The sequence below is a fragment of the Dendropsophus ebraccatus genome, chromosome 1 (genome assembly GCF_027789765.1).
Source record: "Dendropsophus ebraccatus isolate aDenEbr1 chromosome 1, aDenEbr1.pat, whole genome shotgun sequence".
NCBI lineage: Eukaryota > Metazoa > Chordata > Amphibia > Anura > Hylidae > Dendropsophus > Dendropsophus ebraccatus.
The window spans coordinates 95,489,828-95,513,519 of record NC_091454.1 but is presented as its reverse complement, the minus strand read 5'-3'; the positions used below and the strand labels follow the sequence as shown (position 1 = coordinate 95,513,519).

General features: G+C 39.5%; 1 protein-coding gene across 2 annotated transcripts in view; it reads right to left on the bottom strand.

The window, feature by feature from the left end:
• SYT1 (synaptotagmin 1) overlaps positions 1-20,347 on the bottom strand; it is a 431,113-nt gene extending 410,766 nt beyond the window's left edge. For both annotated transcript variants that reach the window (XM_069975616.1, XM_069975625.1), the window contains exons 1-2: positions 20,057-20,347; positions 302-363 (exon numbers count right to left, since the gene is read on the bottom strand). The gene's annotated coding sequence lies outside the window, so the exon portion shown is untranslated. The remainder of the gene's footprint in view (positions 1-301; positions 364-20,056) is intronic.
• Between the last annotated feature and the right edge of the window lie 3,345 nt (positions 20,348-23,692).

The window sequence follows — 23,692 nt, the reverse complement described above, 5'->3', positions numbered from 1 at the left end:
AATCCCTATAGTACAGAATTACGGGATAATGTATTGTCTTCTTCACAATGGAACTGAACAAATGGTAGAAATTGAAAATATTCCTATTTTTTAGAACATATGTATACCAAGGCAGCTTTAGTTCACACATTACATAGTTACAAAATAATTTTTGGGCTAATATAATGAACCAATTTGTTAAACACCAACATCATCTAGAGTATGTTAAATGTACACTGGTGCCTCAATCAGGTAGAACAACTAAACAAATGTAATGATAAAAAGTAAGTAGGTTTAAAAAGATGCCAGTCATAAAACTTACTGTGAGAATGAAGAAGTCTCCACAAATTCTTACAAAACAGTGTGCCACCATCAAAGGAAATTCTAGAAGAGATAAAAATAAGAGTTAAAGTAATATACCAGTGTGTGAAAGATTGCAAAGCTACAGACAGCCATTATCTCCAAAAGCTGGTCTGCCTAAAGTGCCCAAGGACACAGTGACAACTCATTCAGAATTCACAAAACATCTTCTGAAGAACTGTACGACATTCTAATAACACGCTAGGCAAAAACATGATTCAAGGGGAAGTAGAAAAGTAGTAGATGTCTATGATCAGCTTACATATGCACTAGGAAGATCTTTAAACTGTCAAAAAATTGTATTGATGAATATGACAAAAGAACCTCACACCTATAGAACAGTTAATAGTGGAAGTGTGGTAAATTTGCAGCCAGGAGTATGATCCAAAACACACACACACAAAAAGACTAAGGGGGAGATTTATCAAACATGGAGTAAAGTGAAACTGGCTCAGTTTCCCCTAGCAACCAATCAGATTACACCTTTCATTTTCCAAAGCGTCTGTGAGGAATGAAAAGTGGAATCTGATTGGTTGCTAGGGGCAACTGAGCCAGTTTTACTTTACACCATGTTTGATAAATCTCCCCTTAAATGAGTAAAGAGATAGCACGTCATTGAAAGGTTGGTAGAGGTGGTACAAAGTTATTTAGTTTATTTCAAAAAGTCACATGTTTGTGGCGGGTGGGGACATCACTTTTTTTTTAAGAACATAAATCAATCAGTGGTTTCACTAGGTGACTAGAAAAGATCTGGGCAGAGGCAAATGCCTTGTTGGTGATTGGATGGGGGTCTTAACACATGCTGAACCCCTTCCTGTCTCTTTCTCCTTTTCCTTCCTGATACAGGGAGTGTACCAATGTGACCAATTACTGGCTATAGTGGTCACCTGCACTTTATTCATACCAAACCCTTGCCGTCACCTAGCAGAGAGAAGTAGAAGAACATTTTGCTACCATTTGGGTTGTTCTGTTGATAGTTTTTGAATAAAATCTGAATAATATACACAGTATATATTTATTATTTCAGTATCCGAAAATTTGCCTCAACCACAAATATATACTGTACAATACAATCATTGGCCACAATGAAAATTCCTATCAAACTCAATGACTTTGAAGATGTGACAAAAGGAAATGACACAAAGCCAAATTACCCAGAATTCTAAACCTCAATACCAATTTATTTTATTATGACATTTTTCACCTCCATTAGCAAATGTTGAATAGAGTATTGATTAAACTGTACTAAGAGACCATTTATTCTCCCACCTGGTATTGGGTTTTGCTCTACATCCTTTCTAGCTTACATGCAGACATCCATTTATATTAATCCAGTAGTACTATATTTTTAAGCAATGATTTGTAAAACAGGCCTTTGAGTGTTTGCATATTCACAGCATAACACCTTTTATTTTTATACACAGAAACGAAATGCACGGTCTGCTTTTGGAATGTGTGCTCACACAGCCTGAAGCTCCAGATTCACAGACCTTCCAATTAAGATTACTGTGTTGCTTGGAGTTTATGCATGGAATACTTAAGCGAAGGAAAAATATGCATAAAGAAAATGTATGTTGTGGTTATACCATTGTAGTTTTTTATGGCAGAGAAAATATGACTTTGCTGCACATCAAGTTAAAAAATGTACCTATTTGATGTATGAGATGCTCAATTTTTCACATGCAACAATGACATCACAAAAAGAAAAGCAGCCATCACAGGACACATACGAGCCATGTTAAATAAGAGCAGAACAGGCCCATCCACATATTATGCAATACTAGATAACATGACTAGATACACTTGCAGCTGGACTCATGCTATTTTATAAAGTGGTTGTCATCGTGCAAATCATCTAACTAAACTTGTAGCCATTAAAGAAGGAATTATAGGTGTGCAATAAGGACAGTTTTGCAGAATATTGCTATATGTATGGATGTATTAAGGATAATGTGCATATGTCATCAGTATTTCACTAATATTTCTGTACAGGAAATACTGATGAGCATATACTAAGCAGGTACACATTGAAAAATAGCAGCAAAATAGATGAAATGCTCATGACATAATGAAACAATACAGACCAAGGCTATGTTCACAGAATGTATAAGCAACAGCGGTTATTTGGTATTTAAAACAACAGCCATTGTTTTAAATGAATGTTGTATTGAAGTCTATGAACAATGGTATGAGTATATCTTGTGTAGCCCAAATATTGAATATATAAAGATTCATCTGTATTTTGCTCCTTCTCTGTAGACTTCAATAATTATTTTCTATTCACAAAATGCACAGAAGATGCTGCTTTTGCTAAAATAAACACATATTTTATAGGTCCACATTAATAATGACATAGACCATGTTATGGTCTGTAAGACATAGGTATAATACAGGTGCTAAATTAACTCATGTGAAAGTTGTGTAACTATTTTTTAAACTTACGGTAATTTTGACCAATCAGAACCTAGACAGGTCTGTTACTCAGCAGCATGAAAACATTTTGGCTTTTTGTCTTGGATTAAAAGAAGCTATCCGAAGGTACAAGTGGTTTGGGGGGGGGGGGGGCAGATTGTGGGTACAGGGTCGCTTTAAATATTACTGAGCTGTCTTTCCAGATACACCCATGGGAAAGATAGGCACTGCTTCTGTTTTTTCTCATACAACTCTTGTTATCATAGTATAAAATGTGGTTTGATACTTAGGCCCACCACAAGTACCTTTTTGTTGGTACCCAGATGTACACCTCCGACATAGAGCCTGAACGTGAAGTTGACATATACTTGAACATACAGGAGGTTTTCATCTAAGTGACAATTTTGTTATAGTTTTTGTGCTCTGCATACAAATACGGTCTACCCAGAATCTTTGAACTGTATTTGTAAATTTATCTAGAGCTCTAGCGAATCAATCACTCCGATTTTCCGGCTAAGTCTACTAGCAGCGCCCGGAAGACATGCTAAAACGTTGCCTTACCATGTGATCTGTGACTTCTGTAGAAACTTTAGCTGCTTAAAACTAAGTCTTTTATTGCAGCATACAAGACAGGCAGGGAGCCGGGAACTACTCATCTGGGCTGTGACTAGTCATGGCTTTTTGCCTGTCAGCGCGCTCTGCAGGATGACTGACAGGAAAAGTACTAGAAACAAAATATAAGACAGCGCTCCATAGCGTAACTCAGACAGGGCTGAAGGGGTGAAAGTAAGCACATAGAACTCTCACCTGAGTAGGTTGTGCTGATGTAAGGCACAACTCTTACTGATAGCATGTGAATGAACTGCAGCCACTCCCGACCAATCCCCACAGGGATTAAAGACAGTCAGTATCCTTCTCCACTCCAAGGCGGGTAAAACAGGCGCAGGTCCAAGAGGTAATAGAGATATAAATTATCATAAAATTTATTAAAAGAATTATGCCAGCGACACAACGCGTTTCGAGACCAGTCCGGTCTCTTTATCAAGTGTCTAGACACTTGATAAAGAGACCGGACCGGTCTCGAAACACGTTGTGTCGCTGGCATAATTCATTGACGTCATTGCAATGAAGGTTGTTGGTACATTATTCTAGTTTAGGTGGACTAATTGGTCTTTGGGTGTGTCTTTAATTGAATTGTAAAAACAGTGAGTGGACGGTGAAAAAAGAAACTGTGTGCGAACTGTGTCCATTGACTTCAATGCATTGAAATGAAGTTAATCACATTGCGGCAGTAACGGATGTTCTTTTAAATAGTAAAAGCAAATGCCTTTTCTCTTTTTTGACGTTGTGTGAACATACAAAGAAGATCAAATCAATGACTGCAAATGATATGACAAAATAATAATCTATTAGCCCCTTTTTCTTTCTGTATATTGGATCTTGTGTAGCTTTTCTGCATAATTTATTGATTTTTCTATGTACTCATTTTAAATTAAATGTGATATAGAATATAATTCTATGTAATATATTGTATGCATAAACTTTTTTCTAATAAGTAATGCATATTCTGTGCAGTATAGAATTTATCTGACATACAGAACCTAAATTATGCAGAAAGTGACTGGCACTGATTCTACCTTTACATCTGAGCAAGGACAATGTTTAATGCATGAAATTACATTGGTCATAAGATGCGTATAGTTAGATAGAAGTTAAAGTAAGTAGTATACTTAAAGCTTATACCAATGGAAAGAGGAACAAAAGAAAATGCAGTGTTGCATGAAATGTTCTTTCTAGTCATAGAAAAGTTCTCATTTTAGAGTGCTAACAGTAATGTATTTGCTCAGTGTAAGATGTGCATCCAGCCAACATCTAAAAGGAAAATCAAGAGTTTGATTATTAAAGGGGACCCGCTGCTACAGAGCTGTGTGTGGCCAAGCAATACTGAGAAATGAATCATGACATTATCATGCCAAGTCATCCAGAGCTAGACTCCCTGTTTTCAGTCCCTCTGACTTTTGCCTTTTAGAAGGAGGTTCTGTGCCCTAATAGAAGACATGGAAGTTGTTCTAATTGGATAACCTATTTAAACATAATCTTAACTGTAACTGATCATCTATGACATAATTATTAGTGTAAAAAGTCCAAACAAATAAAGGCCAAGAAAGGAATTAAAAAGAGGATTTCTATTTACAATGTTTTATAAGTTACAGAGACTCTTGAGCATTAGTTCCCATTTATTTAGTTCCCATTGTGAACTGAACTAAAAGTGTAATGTTTTTCAGATTGGATTGAGTCTAAGCTTTTGGACTGATCTATTTCTTATAAACAATAAATTGATGGGTAATAGAACATTGTTGTGAGAAAACCACTTTTAGAAGAAGCCTGTTTAAAGTATTTATGATGTTGTGCTTGTAAGGTGAAGTCTGAAGTCTGGATTTTACCATCCATCAACATTTTTTCTATAGTCTTTTATCTTTGTGGAGTTGTTTTAATAACCAAGAGAAATGACACTAGGTAAAAAAAAAGTTGCGGCTTTAGTGAATGAACAGACAGTGTATGAAAAAAAAATACTTACACTAAAGAAGCCGTCCAGGGTTGAGAAGATGGCTAAAGTCTTCTGCTCCTTGTTGCTGAAAGTTTCTCACCCCCCCCCCCCTTTTCAAGATGTTGAGGGGATTGCCAAGGATTTTCAGGATTGCTTGAAGATACGTGTTTTGCTCACACGCAATATTCAATAGCTGTACAGTGTCACTGCAATATCAGGAGACACTGTGCAACTATTAAGGCTATGTTCACACTACGTAAAAGTACTTCCGTTGTTGCCATTGGCAACAACGGCTGTACTTAATGCAGTGTGGAACATTGCCTCTTGTTCTATGGGATCCCGGCTGGAGGGTATACACATCGTATACGCTACGGCTGGGATCCCATGCCGGGCCGCAAAGAACTGACATGTCAGTTTTCTGTGGCCGCCATTCAGTGAATTGTGACCGTAGGAAACCCTGTCAGTTCACACAGTGAAGCGAGCGGCTTCATTGTGTGCTGCGGGGAGTTCTGATGCGGGCGCGCGCTGATGCGCCTGCATCAGAACACTACAGCCATAAAGATCATCCGGCCTGTACTGCAGTATTGATCTCTGATCCGATACGATGTGGGAACATAGCCTAAAAGTGCATTCCACTCAAACATAACTTTTAATATGTTGCTGTCTATGGTGGGGTTAACAATTCATTCTTGTTATTATCTATTCAGTCATCTCCCAGGTATGAGGTGCTGATTTCTGCAGAAGACAAATAAACTGTATGTGAGCTTTTCTCTCCTTCTACCCCTCCTCCCCCCTCCCTTGCAAGATGGCTGGTGTAAACAAGTCCCTCACTGGCTTTATCTAAAACATTGTAGCTACTTTGTAATGCTTGGAGGTTTATTCTGAGGTCAAGATACTGATGAACTTACTTTGATTAAAGGAGGAGTATGGCCTCCTTTTTTTCTTTTTTTAATTGCAGGGGCACTGGGGAAAATAACAAAGGATACTAACTCACCTCTGCCCATGCCTCTTACAGTGATCAGCTGAGGACCGGGCCAATAAAGATAAATGGAAACTGACAGCACAGATATAAATATATCCGTGCCGTCTGTGTTCAGATCACAAGGGCTGCATCCTTACCATCCATGCTGCTTGTGATCAGACATCGAGCTCCCTGGACTGGATGCTGCTCTATCTTTAGGCCGCTCCCCCCCCCCCCCCCAGAATGATTGACAGCCGGATCTGGACCATGGCTACACAAACAATACAAGGATCATTTCTGTAGCCTGGCCCCTGGATTTATTGTGCCATGTAAAGGCACTGGTTGGTGCTCGTTTGTGGGAACCTGCGCCAGCACATCATTAAATGTAAAAGGACCCTTAGACATCACATGTAGGCCCGCATGTGATGTTACTTCCGAGTCATGGAATGAGAGGAGCTAAGCTCCAGGGAGCAGAAGGCTTCATAAAGATGAATCCTGGATCATCTTTATGAAAGATTGTACAATAACGTAGATAATAGCTACAAAATATTATAGTACTACAGTAAACAGAATGGTTAAGTAGACTATTTCAGCTTCACAATATACAATTTATTCATTGTATAATAAAAGTTATTACATTTTCTAAAATATTTTCTGCATTTATCTCCAATCAAGTAGGGAGACATCTATCAATCAAGGCCAACAATGCTGGGAGAAGCCACTGGGGACCATACCGACTACTCAGGGCACTTTTCCCAGCTGATATGATGTATAAAGTATTTGATGTCTGAAGAATAATTCTTTCAGAGGGAATCATACATCAATGAAATAAAGGCAGTCTGTCAATATTTCATGCTGTCCATAGTTTAGCAAGAAGCAATATAGAACCAAACCAATCACAGGTTACCTCTAAACAGTGGCATTCTGGTAGGGAAGTCATTGCTATACACGTGATAACTCTTGTCCAGTAGTAGGTTTACTAAATCCTACACTATTAGGCTATGTACACACTACGTAAGTACCGTTGGGTTTTTTTTTGTGAGCAGCAGGGAATTCTATCATTTCTAATGATGACCAGCTATCGTATTGTAGTCTAATAGATTTTTCCCAATGTTAATAAAATAAATGAAAAAAGGCCCTAATCCTAAACTATTTCTTTCTTTAAAAGACTGGTGTAACTTGTACATCCTAATTTAAGAGTAATAAGTGGTGTTAATAGTAATAAGTGCTTGTATCACCATATCATTTTCCTTTCTTTCTTTCCAAAATGGGAAGCATCCATCTATGTTACTACAAGTGCTCTCATTACTGAACTCAAATACTGGGGTTTATCGAAATAACATGAGTGTTTGTTCTGCTCATATTTTGTTTGTGTTATGGATTCAGCAGGATCTTGCATTATAATGATGTAACTTGCAAGTGACAAGAGACTGCACAGCCAACATGACTTCCTGCTCTTGGCTCACAACGCTATTTACATTACAATACAGCTTTGTTGATTTACTTTGACGATTAAATTTCTTTTAACAAGTTCTATCTCTTGAAGTTGTTGCTGGCAAACAAACCATCAACCGTAGAACAAATCCTCATGTGTATATTTAGGAATAGCTTCTCTTAGATACAGAATCACATTTAAAACAAGCAGGTGCCTTGGAGACCTATAGCTAAGTGATTAGTAAGGTATTTGCAAGACATGTATATCATAGGCCCATAGTAGAGGCATTAAAGAAACAGCATGGAAGCAATGCACTTCTGTTCAACTTTTTAAAGAAGCATATAAGCATGCAGAAATGTCGCAGCATTTTGCAATTAAGGTAATTATTTTGCAATCTACAAATGACAGTCACATGCTGTATACCCAGGAGTTCTACACAGTCTGATAAATAATGCTCAAGTAATCGATCATGTTTAGTGCATCATATTCAGTTATCATTTAGTCACTAAGCTCAGTTTTCTACTGTGAGGGTTCCTTTGCATATACACGTCCATGAAACTGGTTTATTGAAAGTAATATGTATACAGTTTTTTTTACAGTACATTTATAGATTCTGCACTCAGAGCAGCATTACGGATACATGTGAAGCAAAATGGATTCCCTTCACCATCACCAAAGAATGATGATTACATAGATATTGCTACAGATTGATTCCATAATCCACAAGACATGTCTGAAACCAGTCTTCAAAACCCCACCTGCTGACGCAGCCAGGCAGAGGATAAGACGGGGTCACAGAAATAGCTATGCATGTCTACTCAGTTGTCATGATTATAAGTGGGACTAGCCTACAGTTAACATCCCATAAATGTCTAGAATGAGAATACTTCTTTAAAGGAAAGCAATCAGCAGGTTAGACTAATCTAACCAGCCGATATGTCCCTATACCACACAGGGAGCTGAGGCTGAAGGTAAGTTTCTTACCTTCATACTCGGTGCAGTTTTCACAATACTACCAGTTTATTCCTTATGCTAATTAGGTGTTTTGGTGCACTGGGAGTAGAACTATCACCCTCAGTGCAATAATGCCAGGCCATGCTGAGATTCATTAGAAGGGGGTGGGTCAGCTGGGACTGATCATAGTAACATAGTTAATAAGGTTAAAAGAAGACAAGGATCCATCAGGTTAAACCTAGGGAAACCCTTCTGTGTTGATCCAGAGGAAGGCAAAAACCCCTATGAGGCAGATGACAGTTGCCCTTTCACAGGGAGAAAATTCCTTGCCTACTCCAATGGCAATCAGAATAATTCCTTTATCACCGTATCACCAGAAATCTAATGCCCATAACTTGTAATAAGGTAAAACTATGTTCTTATCTTTAGTATCTATGCCTCTTTTGATGCATCCCACTGCCTGGCACTGATCACTAAAGTTGGGTTTACTGTCGATCAACACCCCTAGGTCCTTTTCAGAAGCTTCAGAAGTTTTACCCAGTGTTTTATTATTTAGAACATAATTGTACTTATTTCTATAGCCCAAATGCATAACCTTACATTTATCCACATTAAACTTCTTTTGCCATTTCTCCACCCAAGCCTCCAGCTTCTCCAAATCCCTCTGTGATATGATATTATCCTCCTCTGTGCTGATTACTTTATTCAGTTTATCTTAATCTGCAAAAATGGAGATTCTTCTCTGTAGCCCCTCTACAAGGTCATTAATAAACATATCGGTGCAGTGAGGGCAGTAGTCCCACCCCCTAGTGCCCCAAACGGCTTATTAGCATAGGGAGTATAAAAATGCTAGTATCACACAAATAGCACAGAGGATGAAGTTAAGAAACTTCCCTTCATCCTCAGCACCCTGTACACTATAGGAACATATCAGTAGCCTATTTTATACAGCTCATTTATAAGTTAATGATATAAATAGAGTGAATTAATAGAATTCACATGGAAATCTTAAGCCCTATAGTTAGCTTCCCTGTGTCATCATATGAAAGCACAAAGAGTTTTGTTTTTCACAGATCAGTTCAGTTGATCTAAGTGAGGTAGATATGCACTAGCTTTTTCTTTTACACAAATAACCCCTTTACACTCCACTATATATATATATATATATATATATATATATATATATATATAAAACACTTACCTCCGTCATGTCTCTATGCATCTCTCTAGTACTGATCATTGCTATGATATGCTATGCTATAGCATTGATCAGTATATGCAATCTTATGATTGCATATTTAACTGTAAAAAAAAGTTTTTACAAGTATAAAAAAACTCATAAAAGTTTAAATTGCCTTCTTTACCATTATAAAAATATGTAAAAATAAATAAATAAACATATATATATTGTAGCGTGTGGAATTGTCCGATCCATTAAAATATAACAATATTATCCCCACACAGTGAACAGCGTAAACGGAAAGATAAAAAAAACTATCAAATTTTTTCTTTTACACCAATACGATACCAATAAAAATACCAGGCCTGTAGGTGGAAAAATAAAAGCATAATGGTTATTAGAAGGCGAGGAGGAACATTGCTTCAATTTGACCTGGACATCTGTGCATCAATGACCTCTGACATGAAGGGGTGAATTAAACTTAAAATGCCTTTTTATATAATTTTTACTGCTTTTGTGGTAGTAAATACATATGGCTGTGAAGGGGGGGGGGGGGGGGTTGTACATTTGTCTTGTGACAAACTTGTTTATGAGTAGAAGAATGAAATGCAGAGAAGAATAAATTGGCATGTGCCAAGAAAGAGGCACAGAAATCTTGAAAAAGGTGAAAACAGTCAGTAAAAATTTTGTGCACAAACATTGGATTGATTTTAAGCTGATGGGAAAACCTGGATGGAAAGTTTTGTATGTTAGGGTGCCTTTACACAGAGAGATTTATCTGACAGATTTTTGAAGCCAAAGCCAGGAATGGATTTGAAAAAGTGAGAAATCTCAGTCTTTCCTTTATGACCATGCCATTGATCATGGATATATCTGAAGCACTAGGGGTATATTATATGCATAATACATAATATAGTATATATTATATACATAATCAATGAAAATATTTTTGATACAATTTTCAGAAAATGTTTTAAGTAATTTAATAAAAGTGAAGTTTTAGTCAGGTCCCTAAGGGTGCTCTAATCCCTGGGCCACACAGCCTTTGGGATAAGTGTTAGTGGTCATATTGGACCCCAACCTCCGACTAGGATATGGTTGTGATTGCTGTTATAGTAGAGGTCCCCACAAAGGAAAAAAGCATAGAGAAAGCTTTTTTAAGTAGACTCAGAATGGGACACCCTAAATATTGGGGGTACTTTATCAACTGTGGGTTTTGTTTCAAAAAGTCATTTTTGTGCTGTGACTTTGTTAGTCAAAAATGTGCAACTTTTGGTTCCCGGTCCATTGAGTAAGATCTTTGTGGCAGCATGCCACGTATCCTGCATTGTAAACAGAGTGAGCCAAAAAATACAGTATTGCTAGTTTATAGTTAGAGAAAAAAATATAAAGTGTGACTAAAAAGTCATAGCTATATGAAAATAATAAAATAAAATAAAATGAGCCCTCACACAGTGCTGTAGATAAAATATATATATATATATTACTCTGATAGCCGCCAGACTCCATTTCTTGCTATGTCATGACCCAGAGGAAAGTAACTGCAGTGGTGTTCTTCCCCACTGACTGGCTAAGCCGTCATTCTTAAGCCTGGGTCGGGACCTTGTAGGAGTGGGAGCTAGAAGAGGCCGGAGGAGATCCAAGATTGGTGATGCTGCACTGCCGGGGCAAAGGGTGGATAAGTATACATTTTTTATTATGTTCCCCCACCCCCTACCTGCACCGGATCTTTAGTTGTGGCTGAGGCTATCCTTTAAGTAAACAAAAAGAAGGTATTCAAATTTTATACCGCTGTATTTGTACTGGCATGAAGAATTAGGGTAATTACATAACAAAATTGTGTAATTGCCTTTTTTTCTGATTTCCTAGTACATCATTTGTTAAAACTAAAGAGTGCCAGCAAAAAAACTTACAAAAAAAAATCAATTATTTGACTGTAAATAGAAAAATAAAAATGTTATGGGTCTTAGAAAGGCTATGTTCACACAACGTCAAAAATAAAGACAAGGCAGATGCTTTTGCTATTTAAAAAACGTCTGTTATTCGATTTAACTGACTGCAAATGCAATGCATTGAAGTAAATGGAAAGACAGACATACAAGGCTGACGTTATCACTGCGGATGTCAAAATAATGATCATGACAATTATTTTCGGACATCTTTTGCAAACAGCGGACGTTTTTTATTAGTTATTCATGCACAGTTTTTCTTTTGTCACCCTTCTTTCTCCGTTTTTACTATTAAATTTAATGGAATTTTTAACTAAGCCACATCCAAAGGCCAATTAGTAATCCCAAACTAGAATATTGTACAAACACCAGTCATTGCATGCAAGGGAAGGCCAAACAGCTAAATGACTTCCGTTATTTTAGACACAAAATGACGGACGTTATTTTAAACAGAAAACGTGAACATAGCGAGTACTAAAAAGTTAGTACAGTACTAAAAATATGTAAACGGAAAAACTTAATTTGGGGGTCAGAAAGGCGTTAAATAACAGCAATATCTGACTAAAAAAGAAATGCTTTAAAAACTGTGGCGGAGATCTATCAAAGGGTGTAAAATATAGACTGGTGCAAACTGCCCAAAGCAACCAATCACAGCTCAGCTGTCAGCTCTGGTGAAATATAAGAGGAGCTCTGATTGGTTTACACCAGTCTATATTTTACACCCTTTGATAAATCTAGGCCTATTTGTGTGAAGCAAACCTAAATTGGAAAAAAAAAACTTTCAGATGGCTTAAGGGGCATATTGAGCTAAATATAGCCTCTGGATAGGCCATCAGTACTAGATCAGCAGAAATCCCATTCCCAACACATCCCCCTGATCTGTTGTAGAGACCATAGCACAAATGCAAGCACTGCAGCCTCTTCAATGCTTACAAGTGCTCCTGCAAAAGTTCTTCCCATTTTTGCTACTGTTCCACTCATTTAAGGCCCTATTACACAAAGCAATAATCTGATGAATAAGGCAGATTCAGTAGATTATTGCTCTGTGTCAAAAAGACGACGATCAGCTAATGACAACAATCATTAACTGATTGTGTCGTATGGTCGTGTCTAAAAAACATTGGCCGCCGACCACGCATTGATGTGTAATAGAGATGCACAGCCAATGGCTGATAAATGTGTGAAGAGGATAATAAAGTATATGTGTTACCGCTCCCCGGTGCTCTCCTCGCTTCTGCCTGCTCGCTGCAGCCACTGAAGCTTCTACACCGGTCTTTGAATAGACAGGCCTCTCAGCCAATCACTGGCCATGGAGCTGTCCCATCTCAGCCAGTGATTGGCAGAGGGCCCTGTCACTTCAGAGACCATCTCTGAAGTTTCAGGTGCAGCTGCGGGGAGCGGGAAGAAGTGATAAGAAAACTGGGGAGCGTGGAGAAGAAACATATATTTTATTATTTACTATATACAGCAAGGGCTGCAGGGACATGGCTTAAAAATCATGGAGCAGGGGCTGCACATACATTGTTAGGAATGTAATAGCATATTGGCGCTCACTTTTCCAGAATTTAAGGCCGTTTAATACGACCCTTATTCTTGTTGAGATTCATGCGCTTGCAGCTTAAATAACCACGTAATTTACATGAATGAGGCTTAGGGCCCTTTCAAATCACATCTTTTTTAAGTAAAAGAAAAATGAGAAATGAGTAAAAGAGAAATGTTTCATATGGAAATGTTTGGGATTTTTCTCTTCTCCCTTGTGGAGGGATTTGATGTAAAAGGGGTCTGAGCTAAAAGGTAAATGGTAAGTAGATTAAAGAATTATTCCCATCTCAACTAATATAGTCAAAGGGGTACTCCGGCCCGGGGGTATTTTTCAGCTATGGCCGGGGATGGGGTGGTTATGGACAGTGGAGGCCACCTACCTCCCCGGTTTCAGCGCCGGGTCCTGGATCATGAGCTGCCACATGAGACGTGACCCTTCAAGGCAGCTCAGCCATTCTGTGGCCGTAGCAAAGTCCCACCTCCTTTGCGGCTAAATCGCTGAGCTGCCTTGAGACGTCACGTCTCAAGCAGCAGCTCACACCAGAAAGCGGCCGCGTGACGGCTGTACCAGGTGGCGCGATCCGGGACCCGGCGCTGGAATGGGGAAGGTAAGTGACCTCCGCCATCCATAACCACCCCATCCCTGGCCATAGCTGAAAAATCCCCCTGGGCCGGAGTACCCCTTTAAACTTGTAGGGCTCATCAAATTAAATGTTCATACATTTAATACATTCATTTAGCAAACTTGCCTTCTCCTTCTCCTAAAATGCCCACTATTTTCCTCCCATTGTTAACAGCTCATTGTCTAAGTTACCAATCACCACTCTGCTTTAAAAAGCAGTGATATGGTTGCTGTTTACAATACGATAACAAATATAGATGTATACAGAATGTATATATATATATATATATATATATATATATATATATATATATATATACAGTATATATGCTCCAGTCAGCCTTCTGCTTTTACAGCAGAGTGGTGGTCGGTAACATAGACAACAAGCTGTTAACAATAAGAGGAGTAGGTGTATCAGGAGGCAAGTTTGCTACATGAATGTATTTGCAGAAATTTACCTTGAACAGCTCTACATGTTTAACTATATTAGGATGAGAATACCCCTTTATTTTCAGTCAGTAATTTCAGTTATTATTAAGATGGCTTTATATGATGGATGTAACAAACTTATAATAGGGCTTGGTGGGTTCCACAAACTCATTTATTTTTCCTATAAAAGTTTTAAATACACTGGAATACTAGGAAAATAACAATGAATATGTTCTCAGGATGAATGTCATCTTTTATCAAGCCGTGAAAATTCAGGGACTCATCCTTGATGGCAACAAACAGTGCATTCCCATTACTGAGGTCACAAGATGCTTACAGTACGTCTATGTAGTTTCAATATATCCAGGAGATAAAAGCATAGTAAAAGTATACACTGCTTTACGACATTACCTACAATATGTGATAATAACAGTAAATCCACATGTCCAGGAAATTCTTCAGCTTTTACCTAGTGACTCGTGCAGGTAAGTGAATGATTTCATAAGTCTCATCTGTATGCTGCAGAAATGTTCAGGGTTTCAGATTTTACAACCTCATAAATCACAGTGACCAGTAAAGTCATCACATTACTTTTTAAAAAATGATAATAGGAATTACTTAATTCATTGGACAATCGAATACTCTATATCCCATAAAACCTAACTTATATTAGAATGATTAAAAAGGTAAAAAAGAAACCCACCAGTGCACAAAAAAAAAAACATCAACAAAAAGAGGGCATTTATCAATAAAGGCCTGCCCCCATGTATCCTTGTAGATTAGACATGCGCGAACCGGGTTCGGGTTCGAGTCGATCCGAACCCGAACGATCAGCATTTGATTAGCGAGGGCTGCTGAACTTGGATAAAGCTCTAAGGTTGTCTGGAAAACATGGATACAACCAATGACTATATCCATGTTTTCCACGTAGCCTTAGGGCTTTATCCAACGTCAGCAGCCACCGCTAATCAAATGCCGAATGTTCGGGTTCGGATCGACTCGAGCATGCTCGACGTTCGCTCATCTCTATTGCGGCTTTATTAAGGGTTACTCCTCCTTGCCTTGGCAGGGTTTATCTGAACCAGAGAGTGCAGTATTTGATTACTGAAGTTGGATCCAGCCCTAGGGAGTCCTAGAAAACATAGTTACAGGTCTAAACCCAAGCATGCTGGAGGTTTGCTTATCTCTTAGTGCTTAGTGCTCAAAATATTTTACATATTCTACTGAGGTCGGGTTTGTCTTTCTGATTCCTTACTATAAGCAAGACTACTATGCGCAATTGTTGGGCTCACTATTATGAGACCTTTTTATGATTACATCTATTTTTGGCATGTATATCCCCACTTACTCCAGAAGGATAAGATCAGGGACTCTGGGAGGGTTTGTTTCTTGCCATGGTAGGCTGGGCAACCAAGAGAGGAGGGTCAGTATAGGGTGAACCACCTTGTTGTTACTACAAAATGACTACACTTTCATGGGACACCCTTTTTTTTCATAGATTTTATATTCTGCAGTAAGTCAATGTGGATTTCACCCCTTGGCTATGATTACACACGGTATTTCCGTCAGTCTTTTAGTCAGTTATTTTTCAACGAAAACCAATAGTGGGTTGAAAACACAGAAGCTGTGCAAATCTTTTCATTATAATTTTCCCACATCAGCAGGGCTGGAACCAGGTTTTTGCAGACCCTTGGGTGATAGAGCCTCAGCAGGCCTTTTATCCATCCACTATGCACTCATCATCCCATCATTCACACATTATGCACACCACTAACATACACAAACACACATTACTGATACAGACACTTCTGTGACACACACATTACTGACACACACATTACTGACTGACTGACTTACACACACATTAGTGACTGAATGCTGCACACAAACTGACTGACACACACACACACACACACACACACACACACACACACACACACACACACACACATCGCTTACAGCTCGGTCTTCTCCCTCCTCCTCTCTGTCTCTGTAAGGTTGAGGACCTGTAGGTCATGTGATCAGGTCTTTCACATCCCCCCCTCTCAGAACCAGAACCCTCTCCCCCTCTGGGCCTCTAGATCTCCTGTGGGCCCCCGCACTTGCCCGGGTAAGCCCAGATGCCAGCCCTGCATGTCAGTTCCACTCTTGATTTTGGTAGAAAAATGTATATTGCTGAAATCCCCAGTAATGGTGTGTTTACACAAAGACATTTATCTGGCAGATTTTTTTTGAGCCAAAGCCAGAAGCAGGTCATAAAGGAGTGACAAATCTATTCCTGGCTTTGGCTTCAAAAAATCTGTCAGATAAATCTTTCTGTGTAAACGCACCATAAATCCACAGAACTAATTTCATTGACTCCACATGTAACGCAAGTGGAATTTACTACAAATCTGCTGAGCAATCCATGGCAAATTTATGGTGGAAATTCCTAACCTAATAGCTCTATGGATTCATTATATTAAAAAAAAAATCTACTGGTGTAATTGTGCATGCTCTAATGCAGTCTAAGACTGCCTTTACACAGAGAGTCATCTGACAGATTTTTGAAGCCAAAGCCAGGAACAGACTATAAACAGAGAGCAGGTGATAAAGGAAAGACTGAGATTTCTCCTCTTTCCAATCCATTCCTGGCTTTGGCTTCACAAATCTGTCAGATAAATTTCTCTGTGTAAAGGCATCCATAACACTTAATCCATATTGCTGCACAAATCTTCCACCACAGATTTCTTTACAGAATCATGAAAAATCCACAACATTTGAGAATGTTACAAGCAGATCTTGCGAAGGCGTGTACCATACAGGGTGAACTCTGCAGTGAAATTGATGAATAGTGATTCCCTAAAATTACGAGCATGTAAGATTGTAAGATGACATCTAGGATACAACTATGCTGCAAATAATATTTGTATTATATAGGCTGTGTTCACACTACTGTCATGGCGTCTGTTAATAGGTGTGTCATAAATGTGTTCTTTCCTCCTAAACTCAGCATATAATTGGGTATATGGTGTGAGATTACCAGCTTTCAAAACCTGATTTTGTGACACTCTGTCATGAGCTGTAAATGCTATGCATGTATGTATGATAAGTCATTGTTATATATATGAAATCTCCTAAGTGTTCTCGAAGCGCGTGGGACTGCTTTCATGACAATAACCAAATTAGAAGTGTGGACAAACCTGTATGTCATATCTGATTTTAGATGCATCCCAACAAATCCTGATAAATGCTGTTGACTAATAAAGGGGTCCAATAGCTTTCTGTTGGGGTTCTTCAATTTTTGACAGCACAACTATTGCTGGAGATACTGATATCCAAAGGCAAAAGAACAAGGACAGCGAGCTAAAAACACTAATGTGTTACATGTGAGGTGCTATAACAGGGCTTGACTTTGTATCTGAATATATAGAAGAGTATATAACACATCCGCTTCACTTTAACTTCTTCCATAGCAATTCATTAGTTTTTGTAAATTACGACATATTTGTTTCTGACAACGCCTCAACACCAAAATATAATAATGCTAAAAAGAAGTAAATGATTATATATTTAATATGTATCACTAAATATTCTTATATATAGACTATAGATATAGACCCCTAATTCATAAAGAATATGCTATAGATTACAATGCCCAGCTATGGTCTATGTTCAGTACTGCCTAGCGTTTTAGCAGGCTCCTTGCAGTCTATGATATACTATGGTAGAAAAAACATGCATACATTTAAAGCACAAAATTGTCAAGATAAGGAAAGCTATTAGTGTCATCTCCAGCGATCATGTTGTATCAACAACACTGAATACTATTGTGTGATAGTTTACACAGGCGGTGTGTAATATTTGCACAGGTCTGCATATTATACACTGTAGTCCCATGTAAGATGATCTCTTTGCCACAACAATCAGGATATCACTTCATAGCTGACATTTGCCCTAGATAGGTTTTTTTCTATGTAAAGGTTCTGTTGTACATGACAGTAGAGAAATACAATATTATTATTGATCTGGTATTTAGACAATTCAAAAGCTAGAAGACAATAATTGCTGTAAACAGTCAAAGCTTAGCGACTGGGTCTCCTCTGCCCCCATTACAACATGACAAATGGCTGCTAATTGTAATGTACAGTATACATACAAGGCACTAATGAACATAAGGCAACTGGATCACAGCTCTTATGTCCTTGCGGGAACAAGGTTACAGTCTGAGAAAGATTTATAGACCATGGAATACTTTTAGATGGCAGTATATTAGTACATTAAAAGAATGGAGTATGCAGCAGTGAAAATGTGCTGATGTGGTTACTGTAATGTATTACATGAAGCTGCAGAGGAAATCAGCATATATAGGACAGCAGTACTGCTCCAGTTTTACAGTAGTAGCATTCATTTCTCCGAATGCTGTTCCAGGGTTCCCACCGCTGTGAGATCTTAAAGCATAATCTTCTAAATTAAGACACTTCATTTGTTTGCAAATTAATTTTTAAATAAGAAAGTAAGATAAAACATCTCGCTGACAATAAAAAGAAAAGATTTATTAGTGTGCCAACATCTGCCTGCAGACCGCAGCCAACTGTGTGTGCTCATTTAAGACTATACTTGGAAAGCCTTCCAGATACATTTACCTAGAGATTTTGCACTAGCACTTCCCATCTGACAGAAATCATCCAGCTGGGTCTGATGAATAATGGTTGAAGGCAGCTTCTATCAGTGAGGATTGATTTACAGATTGCTGAATGACCAATGTTCTGCCCTAGAAGGACATTTCATTAAGAAAGGGTGTACAGGAAGTTCCAGTCTTGATGTTCCCAGTCATTGACCCCATTCATATTTTATCTCCACCCATCCAAAACCAATGGACAACCCCCCCCCCTCCATTTATGCCCCCCCCCCCCATATTCCATGTTAGGCACATATAACCATGAAGATGACCTCCTTATCCCATTTCCATTTTGCCTCCAGCTCAATAATGATGAGTTGAAATTGCCAAGCTCTGTCCTATCCAAGTTGTAATATGCTCCTTTGTACTGTGGCTCCAGTGTCCCAGACAGGTCCTAACTATTCTTCTGTTCTGACTTCACACTGTGGTGCCATCAGACATGGTGAGAATCATTATTCATAACATTTTTTTTTATTTTCAGGGTATTTGTCCATTTATACTAAATCGGTCCATAAAAATGAAAAATAAAAAAAACCAAGAAGCCCAATGATGCGTGAAACTGTATTGATGATCACTGGGGCATTATCCCAGGGTGCGTCTGGAGCTGAGGAGGCGCAGATGTCAGGTGGGTGACACTTGCAATCAGCAGCAATTAAGCAATCACCGGGCTTTGTAGCCAAGCATGGCAAAAAAGGGACAAGACAGGAAAAAGAAACTCCTTACAAGAGTGAGAGGCAAGCCAAGTTGCTGGAGGATTGTGTGGCTCTGCCCAACCAGAGCAGCTTAGGTGATTTGCTTCCTTGGACATTGCAGCAATGAATATTTCATGAAGACCTTGTATTATTATTGACAGAGACCTAGGCTAGGCATTGCACTCCTAATGTCATCTGACCCTGCCTTGTCTCCGCAATGGCTATATATGTAAATACACTCTATCAATACATATAGACTAATCATGGCAGCATGTGCTCCAATATGTGCAGACACTCTCCATAAGAAATGACAAGCAGTAGATGGTGACTTACCTGCGGGAGATGGGTGTCCTTCAGCTCTGCCTTGTCGGGAGCACTGTCTACAAGGAATCCCTGTCTTCCCTGCTGCTCCTAGACTGGAGCAGGCACACAATAGGTATGTGCAGTGGAAGAGGAGGGGGGATCTGCCTATAGGTGACAGCTGATCTTTATTACAAGCAGCCTTACAATTGTAGCCACACACTCAGAATCAGCAGGAAATAAATGGCCTCCCCCCTCCTAAGTTTGGGCTGTGGGTAATAGAGTAGAGTGAGCTGAGCTGACACCAGGCTGCTAGGAGTGGAGCAGCATCAGCATCAGCAGCAGCAGCAGCAGCACACTGCAGCCTCTCCGGCATCCCTCCTGTGGGAAGGCAGGACACAGCTCAGCTCTCACAGCCCATTGGCTCCCTGCTTAGGATGCTGCCCTGAATATCCAATCTAGCAGCACAAATACATCCTGCATCGCCCATCCCATGTATTACTATCCCCCAGATGGGCAGGGGCAGGGGAGGAAGGAGATCCCGGCGAATGACAACCAAGGACACCGTATCCGAGTCCTCTGGACCAGCAAAGTGACCCTGGCTTACTCTGCCACATGTGTATCAGGCAGGCAAGGCATCACATCTGGCTATGACCTGAGCCTGCCCCAGTGCACCTCTGCCTCCTGGGACTGCCTGCCTGGGCTTCATCATCTACAACAAAGCCTGGAGTGGAGGAGTGCTGGGGGATGGGGCAGGAGCCAGGCCAAAGTACACTCTACAATAATAATAATAATAATAATAGTTATGGACTGGCAATCGCTTCTATATTTTTATGAACTATAATGGTTCATTCTTTGCTGTCAGCTTAGCTACACAGCAAGCATTTGCATATATATATATATATATATATATATATATATATATATATATATATTATACAGTTTGCATGTCAACATGTCCAATACGAACGCCTTGTCTGTAAGACACAGATCCTTCATGGCTGGAATTCTACTACGAGTCATATTGGGATGCCCCAGTTTCTGTGCAGAATAGAAAAGAGCCCCCCAAGCAGTGGAGTGCAGCTGTGTTTAAAGCTGATACATTGCAGTCAGCACTCTATCTCCCTGGTGCTGCAGCTGACACACAAGCTGATGTGGGAGTGGAGGAGGGGCTGTTGGGAAATGAAAAGAATCATTTAACTCTTCCACTACCAGTGGTGCTGCTGGGGTTAGACAGATGGCTGCATATGTTCTTCTTTTGTTAGCTAGAATGTCAGTGACAGAGGTCTGGCTGACCCCGCTCATCCTGTTATCTAATGTAAGCACATGGATGTGGATTATTATTTAATGGGCTTTTATAGAGTTAATGTAAATGGTGCTATGGTGGTAATAAACATTTAGAGAAATAACATCCTTGTAGCTAAATGGCTTTCAGAGGCTGTACGCTAGAATTCATGAATGAATGTTTTATAGAACTGCGCTCATTGAACCGCTAATAACTACAGGAAGGCTAAGTCGCTACATACTGATTGTTTTGTCTGTCTTTGGTGGTGTATTTATGTCTATTGTGTCAGAACTCTGTTCTTAAATGCAATCTGTCATGACAACAACCCCCTTTAAATGAAAGCATCTGGAGAACTCTGAAGTTCTATTTTGTTGGGACTTATGTGCGAGACAGAATAACCCTAACCAAACAAGTCATTAGAAGGCGCAACACATGCTAACATGACCCATAAGGCCATGTACAGTATATTACAGGACTTCTTCATGACTTCTTTATATTGATGGCTTATCCCTAGCATAGGCAAGCAATTTCTATTCAGTCTGCTTTATCTTTCAGTATTGAAGGGGTCATGACTAGTGTTGAACAGACTTGCCGAATTGTTTGGGTTCAGCACTATTTATGACACTTGTACCAAAATGTATGGTACATAAGTGGTAGAATAATGCATTGCAGCCCACAGGATGGATTTTTTTTTGTGACTGCAGGGATGCAATCGTGGCAGAGTGTAGGTTGCAGCGTATGAGTCACCTGCATGAGTAAAGTGGTTGCGCGGCTAAGGGTGCCTTTACACAGAGAGATTTATCTGACAGATCTTTGAAGACAGGAATGGATTTGAAAAGAGAAAAAAATCTCAGTCTTTCCTTTATGACCTGTTCCCTGTCTGTTCCTGGCTTTGGCTTCAAAAATCTGTCAGATAAATCTGACACCCCAAGTTTAATGGTGGTTGTGCAATCAAGAATCGCTGTTTAGCCCCAGCCTAATGGTGAGTTTACACAGAGAGATTTATGTGGCGGATTTTTGTAGCCAAAGCCAGAAACAGACTATAAACAGAGAACAGGTAATAAAGGAAAGACTAAGATTTCTATTCTTCTCCAATCCATTTCTGGCTTAGGTTTCAAAAATCTGTCAGATAAATCTGTGTTAACACATCATCAGGGTGCCTTCACACCTACCGACTCGCAGCGTAAATCTCGCTGCGAGTCTGGCAGGTCCTGGAAGTTCCCTGTCACTACATTCTTACAGCGGTCTGAACGACCGCTGCAAGTATGTAATTCTGCCGGCCCCTTAACCCCTTTCGGCTCCCGCCCCACTGTGTCTGTATATACGTTACCTGTCCTCGCTGCACGGGGTCCCGCTGCCCTGCTCTCCCGCCCAGCCAATCAGTGGTTGCGGCTGGGCAACACACTGATTGGCTGGGCGGGAGAGCAGGACGCCGGGACCCTGTGCAGGAGACAGGTAATGTATATACAGATACAGCGGGGCGGGAGCCGAAGGGGTTAAGGGGCCGGCAGAATTACATACTCGCAGCGGTCGTTCAGACAGCTAGGTGTGAAGCTACCCTTAGACTCTCATTTATGCTATCATGGTCTCTTCAGAGTTTTTCTTTGCACATTGGTGCCCTGGACCCCTGCCATTCACTTGAAGGCTATATTCACACTATGTTTAAGAGCATCCGATGCGTCCGTTGTCTATATTGGCTGCAGGAACGTTCATTTTTTAACATTGACTTGCATGCAAATCAATTAGCCATTCACTTCTATGTAATGTGCAGCCACTGCCACACATTACAATGTGGGAACAGCTATTTTCTCTATCCCCATGCTTATAGCGCTTTTATCCTTTGGTCTATGGGGCTGTGTGAGGTGTCATTTTTTGCGCCATGATGTGTTCTTTCTATTGGTACCTTGATTGCGCATATTCGACTTTTTGATCGCTTTTTATTACAATTTTTCTGGATTTGATGCGACCAAAAATGTCCAATTTTGCACTTTAGAATTTTTTTTGCGCTTATGCCTTTTACTGTGCGGGATCAGGAATGTGATTAATTAATATTTCGGGTGATTACGCAAGCGACGATACCAAACATGTTTTTTTGTTTATTTATTTATTTTTATTTATAGTATGGGGAAAGGGGGGTGATTCAAACTTTAATTAGGGGAGGGGGCTTTTTATTAATAATTACACTTTATTTATTTTTTTAACACATACACTAGAAGCCCCCCAGGGGGACTTCTAGTATATGCACACTGATCTCTCATTGAGATCTATGCAGTATAGTTATACTGCATAGATCAATGAGATAGGCACTGGATTCGAAAGCCATTACGGCGCAGACCGCGGCCGGGCAAGGAAGCAAGGATCACCTCTCTGTGAGTATGTCGCCC